General features: G+C 51.1%; 40 non-coding genes across 40 annotated transcripts; all 40 read right to left on the minus strand.

Moving 5' to 3' along the window:
• Positions 1 to 117: 117 nt before the first annotated feature.
• On the minus strand, positions 118 to 236 carry LOC141035512 (5S ribosomal RNA). Its single transcript, XR_012197135.1, has one exon. It is a non-coding gene; the product is annotated as a 5S ribosomal RNA (ribosomal RNA).
• Positions 237 to 538: 302 nt separating this feature from the next.
• Positions 539 to 657, minus strand: LOC141035514 (5S ribosomal RNA). The gene has a single exon (XR_012197137.1). It is a non-coding gene; the product is annotated as a 5S ribosomal RNA (ribosomal RNA).
• A 302-nt stretch (positions 658 to 959) lies between these two features.
• On the minus strand, positions 960 to 1,080 carry LOC141035486 (5S ribosomal RNA). The gene has a single exon (XR_012197109.1). It is a non-coding gene; the product is annotated as a 5S ribosomal RNA (ribosomal RNA).
• A 302-nt stretch (positions 1,081 to 1,382) lies between these two features.
• LOC141035487 (5S ribosomal RNA) lies at positions 1,383 to 1,504 on the minus strand. The gene has a single exon (XR_012197110.1). It is a non-coding gene; the product is annotated as a 5S ribosomal RNA (ribosomal RNA).
• Positions 1,505 to 1,806: 302 nt separating this feature from the next.
• On the minus strand, positions 1,807 to 1,928 carry LOC141035488 (5S ribosomal RNA). The gene has a single exon (XR_012197111.1). It is a non-coding gene; the product is annotated as a 5S ribosomal RNA (ribosomal RNA).
• Positions 1,929 to 2,230: 302 nt separating this feature from the next.
• On the minus strand, positions 2,231 to 2,349 carry LOC141035515 (5S ribosomal RNA). The gene has a single exon (XR_012197138.1). It is a non-coding gene; the product is annotated as a 5S ribosomal RNA (ribosomal RNA).
• A 302-nt stretch (positions 2,350 to 2,651) lies between these two features.
• LOC141035516 (5S ribosomal RNA) lies at positions 2,652 to 2,770 on the minus strand. The gene has a single exon (XR_012197139.1). It is a non-coding gene; the product is annotated as a 5S ribosomal RNA (ribosomal RNA).
• A 302-nt stretch (positions 2,771 to 3,072) lies between these two features.
• LOC141035517 (5S ribosomal RNA) lies at positions 3,073 to 3,191 on the minus strand. The gene has a single exon (XR_012197140.1). It is a non-coding gene; the product is annotated as a 5S ribosomal RNA (ribosomal RNA).
• A 302-nt stretch (positions 3,192 to 3,493) lies between these two features.
• LOC141035518 (5S ribosomal RNA) lies at positions 3,494 to 3,612 on the minus strand. The gene has a single exon (XR_012197141.1). It is a non-coding gene; the product is annotated as a 5S ribosomal RNA (ribosomal RNA).
• Positions 3,613 to 3,914: 302 nt separating this feature from the next.
• LOC141035519 (5S ribosomal RNA) lies at positions 3,915 to 4,033 on the minus strand. The gene has a single exon (XR_012197142.1). It is a non-coding gene; the product is annotated as a 5S ribosomal RNA (ribosomal RNA).
• A 302-nt stretch (positions 4,034 to 4,335) lies between these two features.
• Positions 4,336 to 4,454, minus strand: LOC141035520 (5S ribosomal RNA). The gene has a single exon (XR_012197143.1). It is a non-coding gene; the product is annotated as a 5S ribosomal RNA (ribosomal RNA).
• Positions 4,455 to 4,756: 302 nt separating this feature from the next.
• LOC141035521 (5S ribosomal RNA) lies at positions 4,757 to 4,875 on the minus strand. The gene has a single exon (XR_012197144.1). It is a non-coding gene; the product is annotated as a 5S ribosomal RNA (ribosomal RNA).
• Positions 4,876 to 5,177: 302 nt separating this feature from the next.
• Positions 5,178 to 5,296, minus strand: LOC141035522 (5S ribosomal RNA). Its single transcript, XR_012197145.1, has one exon. It is a non-coding gene; the product is annotated as a 5S ribosomal RNA (ribosomal RNA).
• Positions 5,297 to 5,598: 302 nt separating this feature from the next.
• Positions 5,599 to 5,717, minus strand: LOC141035523 (5S ribosomal RNA). Its single transcript, XR_012197146.1, has one exon. It is a non-coding gene; the product is annotated as a 5S ribosomal RNA (ribosomal RNA).
• A 302-nt stretch (positions 5,718 to 6,019) lies between these two features.
• Positions 6,020 to 6,138, minus strand: LOC141035525 (5S ribosomal RNA). Its single transcript, XR_012197148.1, has one exon. It is a non-coding gene; the product is annotated as a 5S ribosomal RNA (ribosomal RNA).
• A 302-nt stretch (positions 6,139 to 6,440) lies between these two features.
• On the minus strand, positions 6,441 to 6,559 carry LOC141035526 (5S ribosomal RNA). Its single transcript, XR_012197149.1, has one exon. It is a non-coding gene; the product is annotated as a 5S ribosomal RNA (ribosomal RNA).
• Positions 6,560 to 6,861: 302 nt separating this feature from the next.
• On the minus strand, positions 6,862 to 6,980 carry LOC141035527 (5S ribosomal RNA). Its single transcript, XR_012197150.1, has one exon. It is a non-coding gene; the product is annotated as a 5S ribosomal RNA (ribosomal RNA).
• A 302-nt stretch (positions 6,981 to 7,282) lies between these two features.
• LOC141035528 (5S ribosomal RNA) lies at positions 7,283 to 7,401 on the minus strand. Its single transcript, XR_012197151.1, has one exon. It is a non-coding gene; the product is annotated as a 5S ribosomal RNA (ribosomal RNA).
• A 302-nt stretch (positions 7,402 to 7,703) lies between these two features.
• Positions 7,704 to 7,822, minus strand: LOC141035529 (5S ribosomal RNA). Its single transcript, XR_012197152.1, has one exon. It is a non-coding gene; the product is annotated as a 5S ribosomal RNA (ribosomal RNA).
• A 302-nt stretch (positions 7,823 to 8,124) lies between these two features.
• LOC141035394 (5S ribosomal RNA) lies at positions 8,125 to 8,243 on the minus strand. The gene has a single exon (XR_012197019.1). It is a non-coding gene; the product is annotated as a 5S ribosomal RNA (ribosomal RNA).
• A 302-nt stretch (positions 8,244 to 8,545) lies between these two features.
• LOC141035483 (5S ribosomal RNA) lies at positions 8,546 to 8,664 on the minus strand. The gene has a single exon (XR_012197106.1). It is a non-coding gene; the product is annotated as a 5S ribosomal RNA (ribosomal RNA).
• A 302-nt stretch (positions 8,665 to 8,966) lies between these two features.
• On the minus strand, positions 8,967 to 9,085 carry LOC141035395 (5S ribosomal RNA). The gene has a single exon (XR_012197020.1). It is a non-coding gene; the product is annotated as a 5S ribosomal RNA (ribosomal RNA).
• Positions 9,086 to 9,387: 302 nt separating this feature from the next.
• LOC141035396 (5S ribosomal RNA) lies at positions 9,388 to 9,506 on the minus strand. The gene has a single exon (XR_012197021.1). It is a non-coding gene; the product is annotated as a 5S ribosomal RNA (ribosomal RNA).
• A 302-nt stretch (positions 9,507 to 9,808) lies between these two features.
• LOC141035397 (5S ribosomal RNA) lies at positions 9,809 to 9,927 on the minus strand. The gene has a single exon (XR_012197022.1). It is a non-coding gene; the product is annotated as a 5S ribosomal RNA (ribosomal RNA).
• Positions 9,928 to 10,229: 302 nt separating this feature from the next.
• On the minus strand, positions 10,230 to 10,348 carry LOC141035398 (5S ribosomal RNA). Its single transcript, XR_012197023.1, has one exon. It is a non-coding gene; the product is annotated as a 5S ribosomal RNA (ribosomal RNA).
• Positions 10,349 to 10,650: 302 nt separating this feature from the next.
• LOC141035400 (5S ribosomal RNA) lies at positions 10,651 to 10,769 on the minus strand. The gene has a single exon (XR_012197025.1). It is a non-coding gene; the product is annotated as a 5S ribosomal RNA (ribosomal RNA).
• Positions 10,770 to 11,071: 302 nt separating this feature from the next.
• Positions 11,072 to 11,190, minus strand: LOC141035401 (5S ribosomal RNA). Its single transcript, XR_012197026.1, has one exon. It is a non-coding gene; the product is annotated as a 5S ribosomal RNA (ribosomal RNA).
• A 302-nt stretch (positions 11,191 to 11,492) lies between these two features.
• Positions 11,493 to 11,611, minus strand: LOC141035402 (5S ribosomal RNA). Its single transcript, XR_012197027.1, has one exon. It is a non-coding gene; the product is annotated as a 5S ribosomal RNA (ribosomal RNA).
• A 302-nt stretch (positions 11,612 to 11,913) lies between these two features.
• On the minus strand, positions 11,914 to 12,032 carry LOC141035403 (5S ribosomal RNA). Its single transcript, XR_012197028.1, has one exon. It is a non-coding gene; the product is annotated as a 5S ribosomal RNA (ribosomal RNA).
• Positions 12,033 to 12,334: 302 nt separating this feature from the next.
• Positions 12,335 to 12,453, minus strand: LOC141035404 (5S ribosomal RNA). Its single transcript, XR_012197029.1, has one exon. It is a non-coding gene; the product is annotated as a 5S ribosomal RNA (ribosomal RNA).
• Positions 12,454 to 12,755: 302 nt separating this feature from the next.
• LOC141035405 (5S ribosomal RNA) lies at positions 12,756 to 12,874 on the minus strand. The gene has a single exon (XR_012197030.1). It is a non-coding gene; the product is annotated as a 5S ribosomal RNA (ribosomal RNA).
• A 302-nt stretch (positions 12,875 to 13,176) lies between these two features.
• On the minus strand, positions 13,177 to 13,295 carry LOC141035406 (5S ribosomal RNA). Its single transcript, XR_012197031.1, has one exon. It is a non-coding gene; the product is annotated as a 5S ribosomal RNA (ribosomal RNA).
• Positions 13,296 to 13,597: 302 nt separating this feature from the next.
• LOC141035407 (5S ribosomal RNA) lies at positions 13,598 to 13,716 on the minus strand. The gene has a single exon (XR_012197032.1). It is a non-coding gene; the product is annotated as a 5S ribosomal RNA (ribosomal RNA).
• A 302-nt stretch (positions 13,717 to 14,018) lies between these two features.
• LOC141035484 (5S ribosomal RNA) lies at positions 14,019 to 14,137 on the minus strand. Its single transcript, XR_012197107.1, has one exon. It is a non-coding gene; the product is annotated as a 5S ribosomal RNA (ribosomal RNA).
• A 302-nt stretch (positions 14,138 to 14,439) lies between these two features.
• On the minus strand, positions 14,440 to 14,558 carry LOC141035408 (5S ribosomal RNA). Its single transcript, XR_012197033.1, has one exon. It is a non-coding gene; the product is annotated as a 5S ribosomal RNA (ribosomal RNA).
• A 302-nt stretch (positions 14,559 to 14,860) lies between these two features.
• LOC141035409 (5S ribosomal RNA) lies at positions 14,861 to 14,979 on the minus strand. The gene has a single exon (XR_012197034.1). It is a non-coding gene; the product is annotated as a 5S ribosomal RNA (ribosomal RNA).
• A 302-nt stretch (positions 14,980 to 15,281) lies between these two features.
• Positions 15,282 to 15,400, minus strand: LOC141035411 (5S ribosomal RNA). The gene has a single exon (XR_012197036.1). It is a non-coding gene; the product is annotated as a 5S ribosomal RNA (ribosomal RNA).
• A 302-nt stretch (positions 15,401 to 15,702) lies between these two features.
• Positions 15,703 to 15,821, minus strand: LOC141035413 (5S ribosomal RNA). Its single transcript, XR_012197037.1, has one exon. It is a non-coding gene; the product is annotated as a 5S ribosomal RNA (ribosomal RNA).
• A 302-nt stretch (positions 15,822 to 16,123) lies between these two features.
• Positions 16,124 to 16,242, minus strand: LOC141035414 (5S ribosomal RNA). Its single transcript, XR_012197038.1, has one exon. It is a non-coding gene; the product is annotated as a 5S ribosomal RNA (ribosomal RNA).
• Positions 16,243 to 16,544: 302 nt separating this feature from the next.
• LOC141035415 (5S ribosomal RNA) lies at positions 16,545 to 16,663 on the minus strand. Its single transcript, XR_012197039.1, has one exon. It is a non-coding gene; the product is annotated as a 5S ribosomal RNA (ribosomal RNA).
• Positions 16,664 to 16,794: the final 131 nt, after the last annotated feature.

Raw genomic sequence — 16,794 nt, forward strand, 5'->3', positions numbered from 1 at the left:
GTGAATAATGAGCAGCGAGCTAAAACTTACCGTAAACGTGCAAAATAATAAAACGTGCTAAACATACGTCGCGCTCGTGCGTTTTGTTTTGCACGCGGTGCAAAACAAATTAAAAAGGGAATGCAACACGAGGACTTCCCAGGAGGTCACCCATCCTAGTACTACTCTCGCCCAAGCACGCTTAACTTCGGAGTTCTGATGGGATCCGGTGCTTTAGTGCTGGTATGATCGCATCCGACATGTTACCCCCGTCTTCGTCCCTTATGCTTGCCCCTCCCAGCTCCACTACACACACGATTGCACATTCCTTTGGCCGCTCCCGCTCAACTACGGAGACGAGTTTTACCACGGTTCAACCGCACCAGTGCCTATTTACCATGGTTTCGACCCCTTTCAGAACACGCTTGCCGCCGCTAGACGCGTGAATAATGAGCAGCGAGCTAAAACTTACCGTAAACGTGCAAAATAATAAAACGTGCTAAACATACGTCGCGCTCGTGCGTTTTGTTTTGCACGCGGTGCAAAACAAATTAAAAAGGGAATGCAACACGAGGACTTCCCAGGAGGTCACCCATCCTAGTACTACTCTCGCCCAAGCACGCTTAACTTCGGAGTTCTGATGGGATCCGGTGCTTTAGTGCTGGTATGATCGCATCCGACATGTTACCCCCGTCTTCGTCCCTTATGCTTGCCCCTCCCAGCTCCACTACACACACGATTGCACATTCCTTTGGCCGCTCCCGCTCAACTACGGAGACGAGTTTTACCACGGTTCAACCGCACCAGTGCCTATTTACCATGGTTTCGACCCCTTTCAGAACACGCTTGCCGCCGCTAGACGCGTGAATAATGAGCAGCGAGCTAAAACTTACCGTAAACGTGCAAAATAATAAAACGTGCTAAACATACGTCGCGCTCGTGCGTTTTGTTTTGCACGCGGTGCAAAACAAATTAAAAAGGGAATGCAACACGAGGACTTCCCAGAGGAGGTCACCCATCCTAGTACTACTCTCGCCCAAGCACGCTTAACTTCGGAGTTCTGATGGGATCCGGTGCTTTAGTGCTGGTATGATCGCATCCGACATGTTACCCCCGTCTTCGTCCCTTATGCTTGCCCCTCCCAGCTCCACTACACACACGATTGCACATTCCTTTGGCCGCTCCCGCTCAACTACGGAGACGAGTTTTACCACGGTTCAACCGCACCAGTGCCTATTTACCATGGTTTCGACCCCTTTCAGAACACGCTTGCCGCCGCTAGACGCGTGAATAATGAGCAGCGAGCTAAAACTTACCGTAAACGTGCAAAATAATAAAACGTGCTAAACATACGTCGCGCTCGTGCGTTTTGTTTTGCACGCGGTGCAAAACAAATTAAAAAGGGAATGCAACACGAGGACTTCCCAGGAGGAGGTCACCCATCCTAGTACTACTCTCGCCCAAGCACGCTTAACTTCGGAGTTCTGATGGGATCCGGTGCTTTAGTGCTGGTATGATCGCATCCGACATGTTACCCCCGTCTTCGTCCCTTATGCTTGCCCCTCCCAGCTCCACTACACACACGATTGCACATTCCTTTGGCCGCTCCCGCTCAACTACGGAGACGAGTTTTACCACGGTTCAACCGCACCAGTGCCTATTTACCATGGTTTCGACCCCTTTCAGAACACGCTTGCCGCCGCTAGACGCGTGAATAATGAGCAGCGAGCTAAAACTTACCGTAAACGTGCAAAATAATAAAACGTGCTAAACATACGTCGCGCTCGTGCGTTTTGTTTTGCACGCGGTGCAAAACAAATTAAAAAGGGAATGCAACACGAGGACTTCCCAGGAGGAGGTCACCCATCCTAGTACTACTCTCGCCCAAGCACGCTTAACTTCGGAGTTCTGATGGGATCCGGTGCTTTAGTGCTGGTATGATCGCATCCGACATGTTACCCCCGTCTTCGTCCCTTATGCTTGCCCCTCCCAGCTCCACTACACACACGATTGCACATTCCTTTGGCCGCTCCCGCTCAACTACGGAGACGAGTTTTACCACGGTTCAACCGCACCAGTGCCTATTTACCATGGTTTCGACCCCTTTCAGAACACGCTTGCCGCCGCTAGACGCGTGAATAATGAGCAGCGAGCTAAAACTTACCGTAAACGTGCAAAATAATAAAACGTGCTAAACATACGTCGCGCTCGTGCGTTTTGTTTTGCACGCGGTGCAAAACAAATTAAAAAGGGAATGCAACACGAGGACTTCCCAGGAGGTCACCCATCCTAGTACTACTCTCGCCCAAGCACGCTTAACTTCGGAGTTCTGATGGGATCCGGTGCTTTAGTGCTGGTATGATCGCATCCGACATGTTACCCCCGTCTTCGTCCCTTATGCTTGCCCCTCCCAGCTCCACTACACACACGATTGCACATTCCTTTGGCCGCTCCCGCTCAACTACGGAGACGAGTTTTACCACGGTTCAACCGCACCAGTGCCTATTTACCATGGTTTCGACCCCTTTCAGAACACGCTTGCCGCCGCTAGACGCGTGAATAATGAGCAGCGAGCTAAAACTTACCGTAAACGTGCAAAATAATAAAACGTGCTAAACATACGTCGCGCTCGTGCGTTTTGTTTTGCACGCGGTGCAAAACAAATTAAAAAGGGAATGCAACACGAGGACTTCCCAGGAGGTCACCCATCCTAGTACTACTCTCGCCCAAGCACGCTTAACTTCGGAGTTCTGATGGGATCCGGTGCTTTAGTGCTGGTATGATCGCATCCGACATGTTACCCCCGTCTTCGTCCCTTATGCTTGCCCCTCCCAGCTCCACTACACACACGATTGCACATTCCTTTGGCCGCTCCCGCTCAACTACGGAGACGAGTTTTACCACGGTTCAACCGCACCAGTGCCTATTTACCATGGTTTCGACCCCTTTCAGAACACGCTTGCCGCCGCTAGACGCGTGAATAATGAGCAGCGAGCTAAAACTTACCGTAAACGTGCAAAATAATAAAACGTGCTAAACATACGTCGCGCTCGTGCGTTTTGTTTTGCACGCGGTGCAAAACAAATTAAAAAGGGAATGCAACACGAGGACTTCCCAGGAGGTCACCCATCCTAGTACTACTCTCGCCCAAGCACGCTTAACTTCGGAGTTCTGATGGGATCCGGTGCTTTAGTGCTGGTATGATCGCATCCGACATGTTACCCCCGTCTTCGTCCCTTATGCTTGCCCCTCCCAGCTCCACTACACACACGATTGCACATTCCTTTGGCCGCTCCCGCTCAACTACGGAGACGAGTTTTACCACGGTTCAACCGCACCAGTGCCTATTTACCATGGTTTCGACCCCTTTCAGAACACGCTTGCCGCCGCTAGACGCGTGAATAATGAGCAGCGAGCTAAAACTTACCGTAAACGTGCAAAATAATAAAACGTGCTAAACATACGTCGCGCTCGTGCGTTTTGTTTTGCACGCGGTGCAAAACAAATTAAAAAGGGAATGCAACACGAGGACTTCCCAGGAGGTCACCCATCCTAGTACTACTCTCGCCCAAGCACGCTTAACTTCGGAGTTCTGATGGGATCCGGTGCTTTAGTGCTGGTATGATCGCATCCGACATGTTACCCCCGTCTTCGTCCCTTATGCTTGCCCCTCCCAGCTCCACTACACACACGATTGCACATTCCTTTGGCCGCTCCCGCTCAACTACGGAGACGAGTTTTACCACGGTTCAACCGCACCAGTGCCTATTTACCATGGTTTCGACCCCTTTCAGAACACGCTTGCCGCCGCTAGACGCGTGAATAATGAGCAGCGAGCTAAAACTTACCGTAAACGTGCAAAATAATAAAACGTGCTAAACATACGTCGCGCTCGTGCGTTTTGTTTTGCACGCGGTGCAAAACAAATTAAAAAGGGAATGCAACACGAGGACTTCCCAGGAGGTCACCCATCCTAGTACTACTCTCGCCCAAGCACGCTTAACTTCGGAGTTCTGATGGGATCCGGTGCTTTAGTGCTGGTATGATCGCATCCGACATGTTACCCCCGTCTTCGTCCCTTATGCTTGCCCCTCCCAGCTCCACTACACACACGATTGCACATTCCTTTGGCCGCTCCCGCTCAACTACGGAGACGAGTTTTACCACGGTTCAACCGCACCAGTGCCTATTTACCATGGTTTCGACCCCTTTCAGAACACGCTTGCCGCCGCTAGACGCGTGAATAATGAGCAGCGAGCTAAAACTTACCGTAAACGTGCAAAATAATAAAACGTGCTAAACATACGTCGCGCTCGTGCGTTTTGTTTTGCACGCGGTGCAAAACAAATTAAAAAGGGAATGCAACACGAGGACTTCCCAGGAGGTCACCCATCCTAGTACTACTCTCGCCCAAGCACGCTTAACTTCGGAGTTCTGATGGGATCCGGTGCTTTAGTGCTGGTATGATCGCATCCGACATGTTACCCCCGTCTTCGTCCCTTATGCTTGCCCCTCCCAGCTCCACTACACACACGATTGCACATTCCTTTGGCCGCTCCCGCTCAACTACGGAGACGAGTTTTACCACGGTTCAACCGCACCAGTGCCTATTTACCATGGTTTCGACCCCTTTCAGAACACGCTTGCCGCCGCTAGACGCGTGAATAATGAGCAGCGAGCTAAAACTTACCGTAAACGTGCAAAATAATAAAACGTGCTAAACATACGTCGCGCTCGTGCGTTTTGTTTTGCACGCGGTGCAAAACAAATTAAAAAGGGAATGCAACACGAGGACTTCCCAGGAGGTCACCCATCCTAGTACTACTCTCGCCCAAGCACGCTTAACTTCGGAGTTCTGATGGGATCCGGTGCTTTAGTGCTGGTATGATCGCATCCGACATGTTACCCCCGTCTTCGTCCCTTATGCTTGCCCCTCCCAGCTCCACTACACACACGATTGCACATTCCTTTGGCCGCTCCCGCTCAACTACGGAGACGAGTTTTACCACGGTTCAACCGCACCAGTGCCTATTTACCATGGTTTCGACCCCTTTCAGAACACGCTTGCCGCCGCTAGACGCGTGAATAATGAGCAGCGAGCTAAAACTTACCGTAAACGTGCAAAATAATAAAACGTGCTAAACATACGTCGCGCTCGTGCGTTTTGTTTTGCACGCGGTGCAAAACAAATTAAAAAGGGAATGCAACACGAGGACTTCCCAGGAGGTCACCCATCCTAGTACTACTCTCGCCCAAGCACGCTTAACTTCGGAGTTCTGATGGGATCCGGTGCTTTAGTGCTGGTATGATCGCATCCGACATGTTACCCCCGTCTTCGTCCCTTATGCTTGCCCCTCCCAGCTCCACTACACACACGATTGCACATTCCTTTGGCCGCTCCCGCTCAACTACGGAGACGAGTTTTACCACGGTTCAACCGCACCAGTGCCTATTTACCATGGTTTCGACCCCTTTCAGAACACGCTTGCCGCCGCTAGACGCGTGAATAATGAGCAGCGAGCTAAAACTTACCGTAAACGTGCAAAATAATGAAACGTGCTAAACATACGTCGCGCTCGTGCGTTTTGTTTTGCACGCGGTGCAAAACAAATTAAAAAGGGAATGCAACACGAGGACTTCCCAGGAGGTCACCCATCCTAGTACTACTCTCGCCCAAGCACGCTTAACTTCGGAGTTCTGATGGGATCCGGTGCTTTAGTGCTGGTATGATCGCATCCGACATGTTACCCCCGTCTTCGTCCCTTATGCTTGCCCCTCCCAGCTCCACTACACACACGATTGCACATTCCTTTGGCCGCTCCCGCTCAACTACGGAGACGAGTTTTACCACGGTTCAACCGCACCAGTGCCTATTTACCATGGTTTCGACCCCTTTCAGAACACGCTTGCCGCCGCTAGACGCGTGAATAATGAGCAGCGAGCTAAAACTTACCGTAAACGTGCAAAATAATAAAACGTGCTAAACATACGTCGCGCTCGTGCGTTTTGTTTTGCACGCGGTGCAAAACAAATTAAAAAGGGAATGCAACACGAGGACTTCCCAGGAGGTCACCCATCCTAGTACTACTCTCGCCCAAGCACGCTTAACTTCGGAGTTCTGATGGGATCCGGTGCTTTAGTGCTGGTATGATCGCATCCGACATGTTACCCCCGTCTTCGTCCCTTATGCTTGCCCCTCCCAGCTCCACTACACACACGATTGCACATTCCTTTGGCCGCTCCCGCTCAACTACGGAGACGAGTTTTACCACGGTTCAACCGCACCAGTGCCTATTTACCATGGTTTCGACCCCTTTCAGAACACGCTTGCCGCCGCTAGACGCGTGAATAATGAGCAGCGAGCTAAAACTTACCGTAAACGTGCAAAATAATAAAACGTGCTAAACATACGTCGCGCTCGTGCGTTTTGTTTTGCACGCGGTGCAAAACAAATTAAGAAGGGAATGCAACACGAGGACTTCCCAGGAGGTCACCCATCCTAGTACTACTCTCGCCCAAGCACGCTTAACTTCGGAGTTCTGATGGGATCCGGTGCTTTAGTGCTGGTATGATCGCATCCGACATGTTACCCCCGTCTTCGTCCCTTATGCTTGCCCCTCCCAGCTCCACTACACACACGATTGCACATTCCTTTGGCCGCTCCCGCTCAACTACGGAGACGAGTTTTACCACGGTTCAACCGCACCAGTGCCTATTTACCATGGTTTCGACCCCTTTCAGAACACGCTTGCCGCCGCTAGACGCGTGAATAATGAGCAGCGAGCTAAAACTTACCGTAAACGTGCAAAATAATAAAACGTGCTAAACATACGTCGCGCTCGTGCGTTTTGTTTTGCACGCGGTGCAAAACAAATTAAGAAGGGAATGCAACACGAGGACTTCCCAGGAGGTCACCCATCCTAGTACTACTCTCGCCCAAGCACGCTTAACTTCGGAGTTCTGATGGGATCCGGTGCTTTAGTGCTGGTATGATCGCATCCGACATGTTACCCCCGTCTTCGTCCCTTATGCTTGCCCCTCCCAGCTCCACTACACACACGATTGCACATTCCTTTGGCCGCTCCCGCTCAACTACGGAGACGAGTTTTACCACGGTTCAACCGCACCAGTGCCTATTTACCATGGTTTCGACCCCTTTCAGAACACGCTTGCCGCCGCTAGACGCGTGAATAATGAGCAGCGAGCTAAAACTTACCGTAAACGTGCAAAATAATAAAACGTGCTAAACATACGTCGCGCTCGTGCGTTTTGTTTTGCACGCGGTGCAAAACAAATTAAAAAGGGAATGCAACACGAGGACTTCCCAGGAGGTCACCCATCCTAGTACTACTCTCGCCCAAGCACGCTTAACTTCGGAGTTCTGATGGGATCCGGTGCTTTAGTGCTGGTATGATCGCATCCGACATGTTACCCCCGTCTTCGTCCCTTATGCTTGCCCCTCCCAGCTCCACTACACACACGATTGCACATTCCTTTGGCCGCTCCCGCTCAACTACGGAGACGAGTTTTACCACGGTTCAACCGCACCAGTGCCTATTTACCATGGTTTCGACCCCTTTCAGAACACGCTTGCCGCCGCTAGACGCGTGAATAATGAGCAGCGAGCTAAAACTTACCGTAAACGTGCAAAATAATAAAACGTGCTAAACATACGTCGCGCTCGTGCGTTTTGTTTTGCACGCGGTGCAAAACAAATTAAAAAGGGAATGCAACACGAGGACTTCCCAGGAGGTCACCCATCCTAGTACTACTCTCGCCCAAGCACGCTTAACTTCGGAGTTCTGATGGGATCCGGTGCTTTAGTGCTGGTATGATCGCATCCGACATGTTACCCCCGTCTTCGTCCCTTATGCTTGCCCCTCCCAGCTCCACTACACACACGATTGCACATTCCTTTGGCCGCTCCCGCTCAACTACGGAGACGAGTTTTACCACGGTTCAACCGCACCAGTGCCTATTTACCATGGTTTCGACCCCTTTCAGAACACGCTTGCCGCCGCTAGACGCGTGAATAATGAGCAGCGAGCTAAAACTTACCGTAAACGTGCAAAATAATAAGACGTGCTAAACATACGTCGCGCTCGTGCGTTTTGTTTTGCACGCGGTGCAAAACAAATTAAAAAGGGAATGCAACACGAGGACTTCCCAGGAGGTCACCCATCCTAGTACTACTCTCGCCCAAGCACGCTTAACTTCGGAGTTCTGATGGGATCCGGTGCTTTAGTGCTGGTATGATCGCATCCGACATGTTACCCCCGTCTTCGTCCCTTATGCTTGCCCCTCCCAGCTCCACTACACACACGATTGCACATTCCTTTGGCCGCTCCCGCTCAACTACGGAGACGAGTTTTACCACGGTTCAACCGCACCAGTGCCTATTTACCATGGTTTCGACCCCTTACAGAACACGCTTGCCGCCGCTAGACGCGTGAATAATGAGCAGCGAGCTAAAACTTACCGTAAACGTGCAAAATAATAAGACGTGCTAAACATACGTCGCGCTCGTGCGTTTTGTTTTGCACGCGGTGCAAAACAAATTAAAAAGGGAATGCAACACGAGGACTTCCCAGGAGGTCACCCATCCTAGTACTACTCTCGCCCAAGCACGCTTAACTTCGGAGTTCTGATAGGATCCGGTGCTTTAGTGCTGGTATGATCGCATCCGACATGTTACCCCCGTCTTCGTCCCTTATGCTTGCCCCTCCCAGCTCCACTACACACACGATTGCACATTCCTTTGGCCGCTCCCGCTCAACTACGGAGACGAGTTTTACCACGGTTCAACCGCACCAGTGCCTATTTACCATGGTTTCGACCCCTTTCAGAACACGCTTGCCGCCGCTAGACGCGTGAATAATGAGCAGCGAGCTAAAACTTACCGTAAACGTGCAAAATAATAAGACGTGCTAAACATACGTCGCGCTCGTGCGTTTTGTTTTGCACGCGGTGCAAAACAAATTAAAAAGGGAATGCAACACGAGGACTTCCCAGGAGGTCACCCATCCTAGTACTACTCTCGCCCAAGCACGCTTAACTTCGGAGTTCTGATGGGATCCGGTGCTTTAGTGCTGGTATGATCGCATCCGACATGTTACCCCCGTCTTCGTCCCTTATGCTTGCCCCTCCCAGCTCCACTACACACACGATTGCACATTCCTTTGGCCGCTCCCGCTCAACTACGGAGACGAGTTTTACCACGGTTCAACCGCACCAGTGCCTATTTACCATGGTTTCGACCCCTTTCAGAACACGCTTGCCGCCGCTAGACGCGTGAATAATGAGCAGCGAGCTAAAACTTACCGTAAACGTGCAAAATAATAAAACGTGCTAAACATACGTCGCGCTCGTGCGTTTTGTTTTGCACGCGGTGCAAAACAAATTAAAAAGGGAATGCAACACGAGGACTTCCCAGGAGGTCACCCATCCTAGTACTACTCTCGCCCAAGCACGCTTAACTTCGGAGTTCTGATGGGATCCGGTGCTTTAGTGCTGGTATGATCGCATCCGACATGTTACCCCCGTCTTCGTCCCTTATGCTTGCCCCTCCCAGCTCCACTACACACACGATTGCACATTCCTTTGGCCGCTCCCGCTCAACTACGGAGACGAGTTTTACCACGGTTCAACCGCACCAGTGCCTATTTACCATGGTTTCGACCCCTTTCAGAACACGCTTGCCGCCGCTAGACGCGTGAATAATGAGCAGCGAGCTAAAACTTACCGTAAACGTGCAAAATAATAAGACGTGCTAAACATACGTCGCGCTCGTGCGTTTTGTTTTGCACGCGGTGCAAAACAAATTAAAAAGGGAATGCAACACGAGGACTTCCCAGGAGGTCACCCATCCTAGTACTACTCTCGCCCAAGCACGCTTAACTTCGGAGTTCTGATGGGATCCGGTGCTTTAGTGCTGGTATGATCGCATCCGACATGTTACCCCCGTCTTCGTCCCTTATGCTTGCCCCTCCCAGCTCCACTACACACACGATTGCACATTCCTTTGGCCGCTCCCGCTCAACTACGGAGACGAGTTTTACCACGGTTCAACCGCACCAGTGCCTATTTACCATGGTTTCGACCCCTTTCAGAACACGCTTGCCGCCGCTAGACGCGTGAATAATGAGCAGCGAGCTAAAACTTACCGTAAACGTGCAAAATAATAAAACGTGCTAAACATACGTCGCGCTCGTGCGTTTTGTTTTGCACGCGGTGCAAAACAAATTAAAAAGGGAATGCAACACGAGGACTTCCCAGGAGGTCACCCATCCTAGTACTACTCTCGCCCAAGCACGCTTAACTTCGGAGTTCTGATGGGATCCGGTGCTTTAGTGCTGGTATGATCGCATCCGACATGTTACCCCCGTCTTCGTCCCTTATGCTTGCCCCTCCCAGCTCCACTACACACACGATTGCACATTCCTTTGGCCGCTCCCGCTCAACTACGGAGACGAGTTTTACCACGGTTCAACCGCACCAGTGCCTATTTACCATGGTTTCGACCCCTTTCAGAACACGCTTGCCGCCGCTAGACGCGTGAATAATGAGCAGCGAGCTAAAACTTACCGTAAACGTGCAAAATAATAAGACGTGCTAAACATACGTCGCGCTCGTGCGTTTTGTTTTGCACGCGGTGCAAAACAAATTAAAAAGGGAATGCAACACGAGGACTTCCCAGGAGGTCACCCATCCTAGTACTACTCTCGCCCAAGCACGCTTAACTTCGGAGTTCTGATGGGATCCGGTGCTTTAGTGCTGGTATGATCGCATCCGACATGTTACCCCCGTCTTCGTCCCTTATGCTTGCCCCTCCCAGCTCCACTACACACACGATTGCACATTCCTTTGGCCGCTCCCGCTCAACTACGGAGACGAGTTTTACCACGGTTCAACCGCACCAGTGCCTATTTACCATGGTTTCGACCCCTTTCAGAACACGCTTGCCGCCGCTAGACGCGTGAATAATGAGCAGCGAGCTAAAACTTACCGTAAACGTGCAAAATAATAAAACGTGCTAAACATACGTCGCGCTCGTGCGTTTTGTTTTGCACGCGGTGCAAAACAAATTAAAAAGGGAATGCAACACGAGGACTTCCCAGGAGGTCACCCATCCTAGTACTACTCTCGCCCAAGCACGCTTAACTTCGGAGTTCTGATGGGATCCGGTGCTTTAGTGCTGGTATGATCGCATCCGACATGTTACCCCCGTCTTCGTCCCTTATGCTTGCCCCTCCCAGCTCCACTACACACACGATTGCACATTCCTTTGGCCGCTCCCGCTCAACTACGGAGACGAGTTTTACCACGGTTCAACCGCACCAGTGCCTATTTACCATGGTTTCGACCCCTTTCAGAACACGCTTGCCGCCGCTAGACGCGTGAATAATGAGCAGCGAGCTAAAACTTACCGTAAACGTGCAAAATAATAAAACGTGCTAAACATACGTCGCGCTCGTGCGTTTTGTTTTGCACGCGGTGCAAAACAAATTAAAAAGGGAATGCAACACGAGGACTTCCCAGGAGGTCACCCATCCTAGTACTACTCTCGCCCAAGCACGCTTAACTTCGGAGTTCTGATGGGATCCGGTGCTTTAGTGCTGGTATGATCGCATCCGACATGTTACCCCCGTCTTCGTCCCTTATGCTTGCCCCTCCCAGCTCCACTACACACACGATTGCACATTCCTTTGGCCGCTCCCGCTCAACTACGGAGACGAGTTTTACCACGGTTCAACCGCACCAGTGCCTATTTACCATGGTTTCGACCCCTTTCAGAACACGCTTGCCGCCGCTAGACGCGTGAATAATGAGCAGCGAGCTAAAACTTACCGTAAACGTGCAAAATAATAAAACGTGCTAAACATACGTCGCGCTCGTGCGTTTTGTTTTGCACGCGGTGCAAAACAAATTAAAAAGGGAATGCAACACGAGGACTTCCCAGGAGGTCACCCATCCTAGTACTACTCTCGCCCAAGCACGCTTAACTTCGGAGTTCTGATGGGATCCGGTGCTTTAGTGCTGGTATGATCGCATCCGACATGTTACCCCCGTCTTCGTCCCTTATGCTTGCCCCTCCCAGCTCCACTACACACACGATTGCACATTCCTTTGGCCGCTCCCGCTCAACTACGGAGACGAGTTTTACCACGGTTCAACCGCACCAGTGCCTATTTACCATGGTTTCGACCCCTTTCAGAACACGCTTGCCGCCGCTAGACGCGTGAATAATGAGCAGCGAGCTAAAACTTACCGTAAACGTGCAAAATAATAAAACGTGCTAAACATACGTCGCGCTCGTGCGTTTTGTTTTGCACGCGGTGCAAAACAAATTAAAAAGGGAATGCAACACGAGGACTTCCCAGGAGGTCACCCATCCTAGTACTACTCTCGCCCAAGCACGCTTAACTTCGGAGTTCTGATGGGATCCGGTGCTTTAGTGCTGGTATGATCGCATCCGACATGTTACCCCCGTCTTCGTCCCTTATGCTTGCCCCTCCCAGCTCCACTACACACACGATTGCACATTCCTTTGGCCGCTCCCGCTCAACTACGGAGACGAGTTTTACCACGGTTCAACCGCACCAGTGCCTATTTACCATGGTTTCGACCCCTTTCAGAACACGCTTGCCGCCGCTAGACGCGTGAATAATGAGCAGCGAGCTAAAACTTACCGTAAACGTGCAAAATAATAAAACGTGCTAAACATACGTCGCGCTCGTGCGTTTTGTTTTGCACGCGGTGCAAAACAAATTAAAAAGGGAATGCAACACGAGGACTTCCCAGGAGGTCACCCATCCTAGTACTACTCTCGCCCAAGCACGCTTAACTTCGGAGTTCTGATGGGATCCGGTGCTTTAGTGCTGGTATGATCGCATCCGACATGTTACCCCCGTCTTCGTCCCTTATGCTTGCCCCTCCCAGCTCCACTACACACACGATTGCACATTCCTTTGGCCGCTCCCGCTCAACTACGGAGACGAGTTTTACCACGGTTCAACCGCACCAGTGCCTATTTACCATGGTTTCGACCCCTTTCAGAACACGCTTGCCGCCGCTAGACGCGTGAATAATGAGCAGCGAGCTAAAACTTACCGTAAACGTGCAAAATAATAAAACGTGCTAAACATACGTCGCGCTCGTGCGTTTTGTTTTGCACGCGGTGCAAAACAAATTAAAAAGGGAATGCAACACGAGGACTTCCCAGGAGGTCACCCATCCTAGTACTACTCTCGCCCAAGCACGCTTAACTTCGGAGTTCTGATGGGATCCGGTGCTTTAGTGCTGGTATGATCGCATCCGACATGTTACCCCCGTCTTCGTCCCTTATGCTTGCCCCTCCCAGCTCCACTACACACACGATTGCACATTCCTTTGGCCGCTCCCGCTCAACTACGGAGACGAGTTTTACCACGGTTCAACCGCACCAGTGCCTATTTACCATGGTTTCGACCCCTTTCAGAACACGCTTGCCGCCGCTAGACGCGTGAATAATGAGCAGCGAGCTAAAACTTACCGTAAACGTGCAAAATAATAAAACGTGCTAAACATACGTCGCGCTCGTGCGTTTTGTTTTGCACGCGGTGCAAAACAAATTAAAAAGGGAATGCAACACGAGGACTTCCCAGGAGGTCACCCATCCTAGTACTACTCTCGCCCAAGCACGCTTAACTTCGGAGTTCTGATGGGATCCGGTGCTTTAGTGCTGGTATGATCGCATCCGACATGTTACCCCCGTCTTCGTCCCTTATGCTTGCCCCTCCCAGCTCCACTACACACACGATTGCACATTCCTTTGGCCGCTCCCGCTCAACTACGGAGACGAGTTTTACCACGGTTCAACCGCACCAGTGCCTATTTACCATGGTTTCGACCCCTTTCAGAACACGCTTGCCGCCGCTAGACGCGTGAATAATGAGCAGCGAGCTAAAACTTACCGTAAACGTGCAAAATAATAAAACGTGCTAAACATACGTCGCGCTCGTGCGTTTTGTTTTGCACGCGGTGCAAAACAAATTAAAAAGGGAATGCAACACGAGGACTTCCCAGGAGGTCACCCATCCTAGTACTACTCTCGCCCAAGCACGCTTAACTTCGGAGTTTTGATGGGATCCGGTGCTTTAGTGCTGGTATGATCGCATCCGACATGTTACCCCCGTCTTCGTCCCTTATGCTTGCCCCTCCCAGCTCCACTACACACACGATTGCACATTCCTTTGGCCGCTCCCGCTCAACTACGGAGACGAGTTTTACCACGGTTCAACCGCACCAGTGCCTATTTACCATGGTTTCGACCCCTTTCAGAACACGCTTGCCGCCGCTAGACGCGTGAATAATGAGCAGCGAGCTAAAACTTACCGTAAACGTGCAAAATAATAAAACGTGCTAAACATACGTCGCGCTCGTGCGTTTTGTTTTGCACGCGGTGCAAAACAAATTAAAAAGGGAATGCAACACGAGGACTTCCCAGGAGGTCACCCATCCTAGTACTACTCTCGCCCAAGCACGCTTAACTTCGGAGTTCTGATGGGATCCGGTGCTTTAGTGCTGGTATGATCGCATCCGACATGTTACCCCCGTCTTCGTCCCTTATGCTTGCCCCTCCCAGCTCCACTACACACACGATTGCACATTCCTTTGGCCGCTCCCGCTCAACTACGGAGACGAGTTTTACCACGGTTCAACCGCACCAGTGCCTATTTACCATGGTTTCGACCCCTTTCAGAACACGCTTGCCGCCGCTAGACGCGTGAATAATGAGCAGCGAGCTAAAACTTACCGTAAACGTGCAAAATAATAAAACGTGCTAAACATACGTCGCGCTCGTGCGTTTTGTTTTGCACGCGGTGCAAAACAAATTAAAAAGGGAATGCAACACGAGGACTTCCCAGGAGGTCACCCATCCTAGTACTACTCTCGCCCAAGCACGCTTAACTTCGGAGTTCTGATGGGATCCGGTGCTTTAGTGCTGGTATGATCGCATCCGACATGTTACCCCCGTCTTCGTCCCTTATGCTTGCCCCTCCCAGCTCCACTACACACACGATTGCACATTCCTTTGGCCGCTCCCGCTCAACTACGGAGACGAGTTTTACCACGGTTCAACCGCACCAGTGCCTATTTACCATGGTTTCGACCCCTTTCAGAACACGCTTGCCGCCGCTAGACGCGTGAATAATGAGCAGCGAGCTAAAACTTACCGTAAACGTGCAAAATAATAAAACGTGCTAAACATACGTCGCGCTCGTGCGTTTTGTTTTGCACGCGGTGCAAAACAAATTAAAAAGGGAATGCAACACGAGGACTTCCCAGGAGGTCACCCATCCTAGTACTACTCTCGCCCAAGCACGCTTAACTTCGGAGTTCTGATGGGATCCGGTGCTTTAGTGCTGGTATGATCGCATCCGACATGTTACCCCCGTCTTCGTCCCTTATGCTTGCCCCTCCCAGCTCCACTACACACACGATTGCACATTCCTTTGGCCGCTCCCGCTCAACTACGGAGACGAGTTTTACCACGGTTCAACCGCACCAGTGCCTATTTACCATGGTTTCGACCCCTTTCAGAACACGCTTGCCGCCGCTAGACGCGTGAATAATGAGCAGCGAGCTAAAACTTACCGTAAACGTGCAAAATAATAAAACGTGCTAAACATACGTCGCGCTCGTGCGTTTTGTTTTGCACGCGGTGCAAAACAAATTAAAAAGGGAATGCAACACGAGGACTTCCCAGGAGGTCACCCATCCTAGTACTACTCTCGCCCAAGCACGCTTAACTTCGGAGTTCTGATGGGATCCGGTGCTTTAGTGCTGGTATGATCGCATCCGACATGTTACCCCCGTCTTCGTCCCTTATGCTTGCCCCTCCCAGCTCCACTACACACACGATTGCACATTCCTTTGGCCGCTCCCGCTCAACTACGGAGACGAGTTTTACCACGGTTCAACCGCACCAGTGCCTATTTACCATGGTTTCGACCCCTTTCAGAACACGCTTGCCGCCGCTAGACGCGTGAATAATGAGCAGCGAGCTAAAACTTACCGTAAACGTGCAAAATAATAAAACGTGCTAAACATACGTCGCGCTCGTGCGTTTTGTTTTGCACGCGGTGCAAAACAAATTAAAAAGGGAATGCAACACGAGGACTTCCCAGGAGGTCACCCATCCTAGTACTACTCTCGCCCAAGCACGCTTAACTTCGGAGTTCTGATGGGATCCGGTGCTTTAGTGCTGGTATGATCGCATCCGACATGTTACCCCCGTCTTCGTCCCTTATGCTTGCCCCTCCCAGCTCCACTACACACACGATTGCACATTCCTTTGGCCGCTCCCGCTCAACTACGGAGACGAGTTTTACCACGGTTCAACCGCACCAGTGCCTATTTACCATGGTTTCGACCCCTTTCAGAACACGCTTGCCGCCGCTAGACGCGTGAATAATGAGCAGCGAGCTAAAACTTACCGTAAACGTGCAAAATAATAAAACGTGCTAAACATACGTCGCGCTCGTGCGTTTTGTTTTGCACGCGGTGCAAAACAAATTAAAAAGGGAATGCAACACGAGGACTTCCCAGGAGGTCACCCATCCTAGTACTACTCTCGCCCAAGCACGCTTAACTTCGGAGTTCTGATGGGATCCGGTGCTTTAGTGCTGGTATGATCGCATCCGACATGTTACCCCCGTCTTCGTCCCTTATGCTTGCCCCTCCCAGCTCCACTACACACACGATTGCACATTCCTTTGGCCGCTCCCGCTCAACTACGGAGACGAGTTTTACCACGGTTCAACCGCACCAGTG

This window comes from Aegilops tauschii, unplaced genomic scaffold (assembly GCF_002575655.3).
Source record: "Aegilops tauschii subsp. strangulata cultivar AL8/78 unplaced genomic scaffold, Aet v6.0 ptg000911l_obj, whole genome shotgun sequence".
NCBI classification, from domain to species: Eukaryota; Viridiplantae; Streptophyta; class Magnoliopsida; order Poales; family Poaceae; genus Aegilops; species Aegilops tauschii.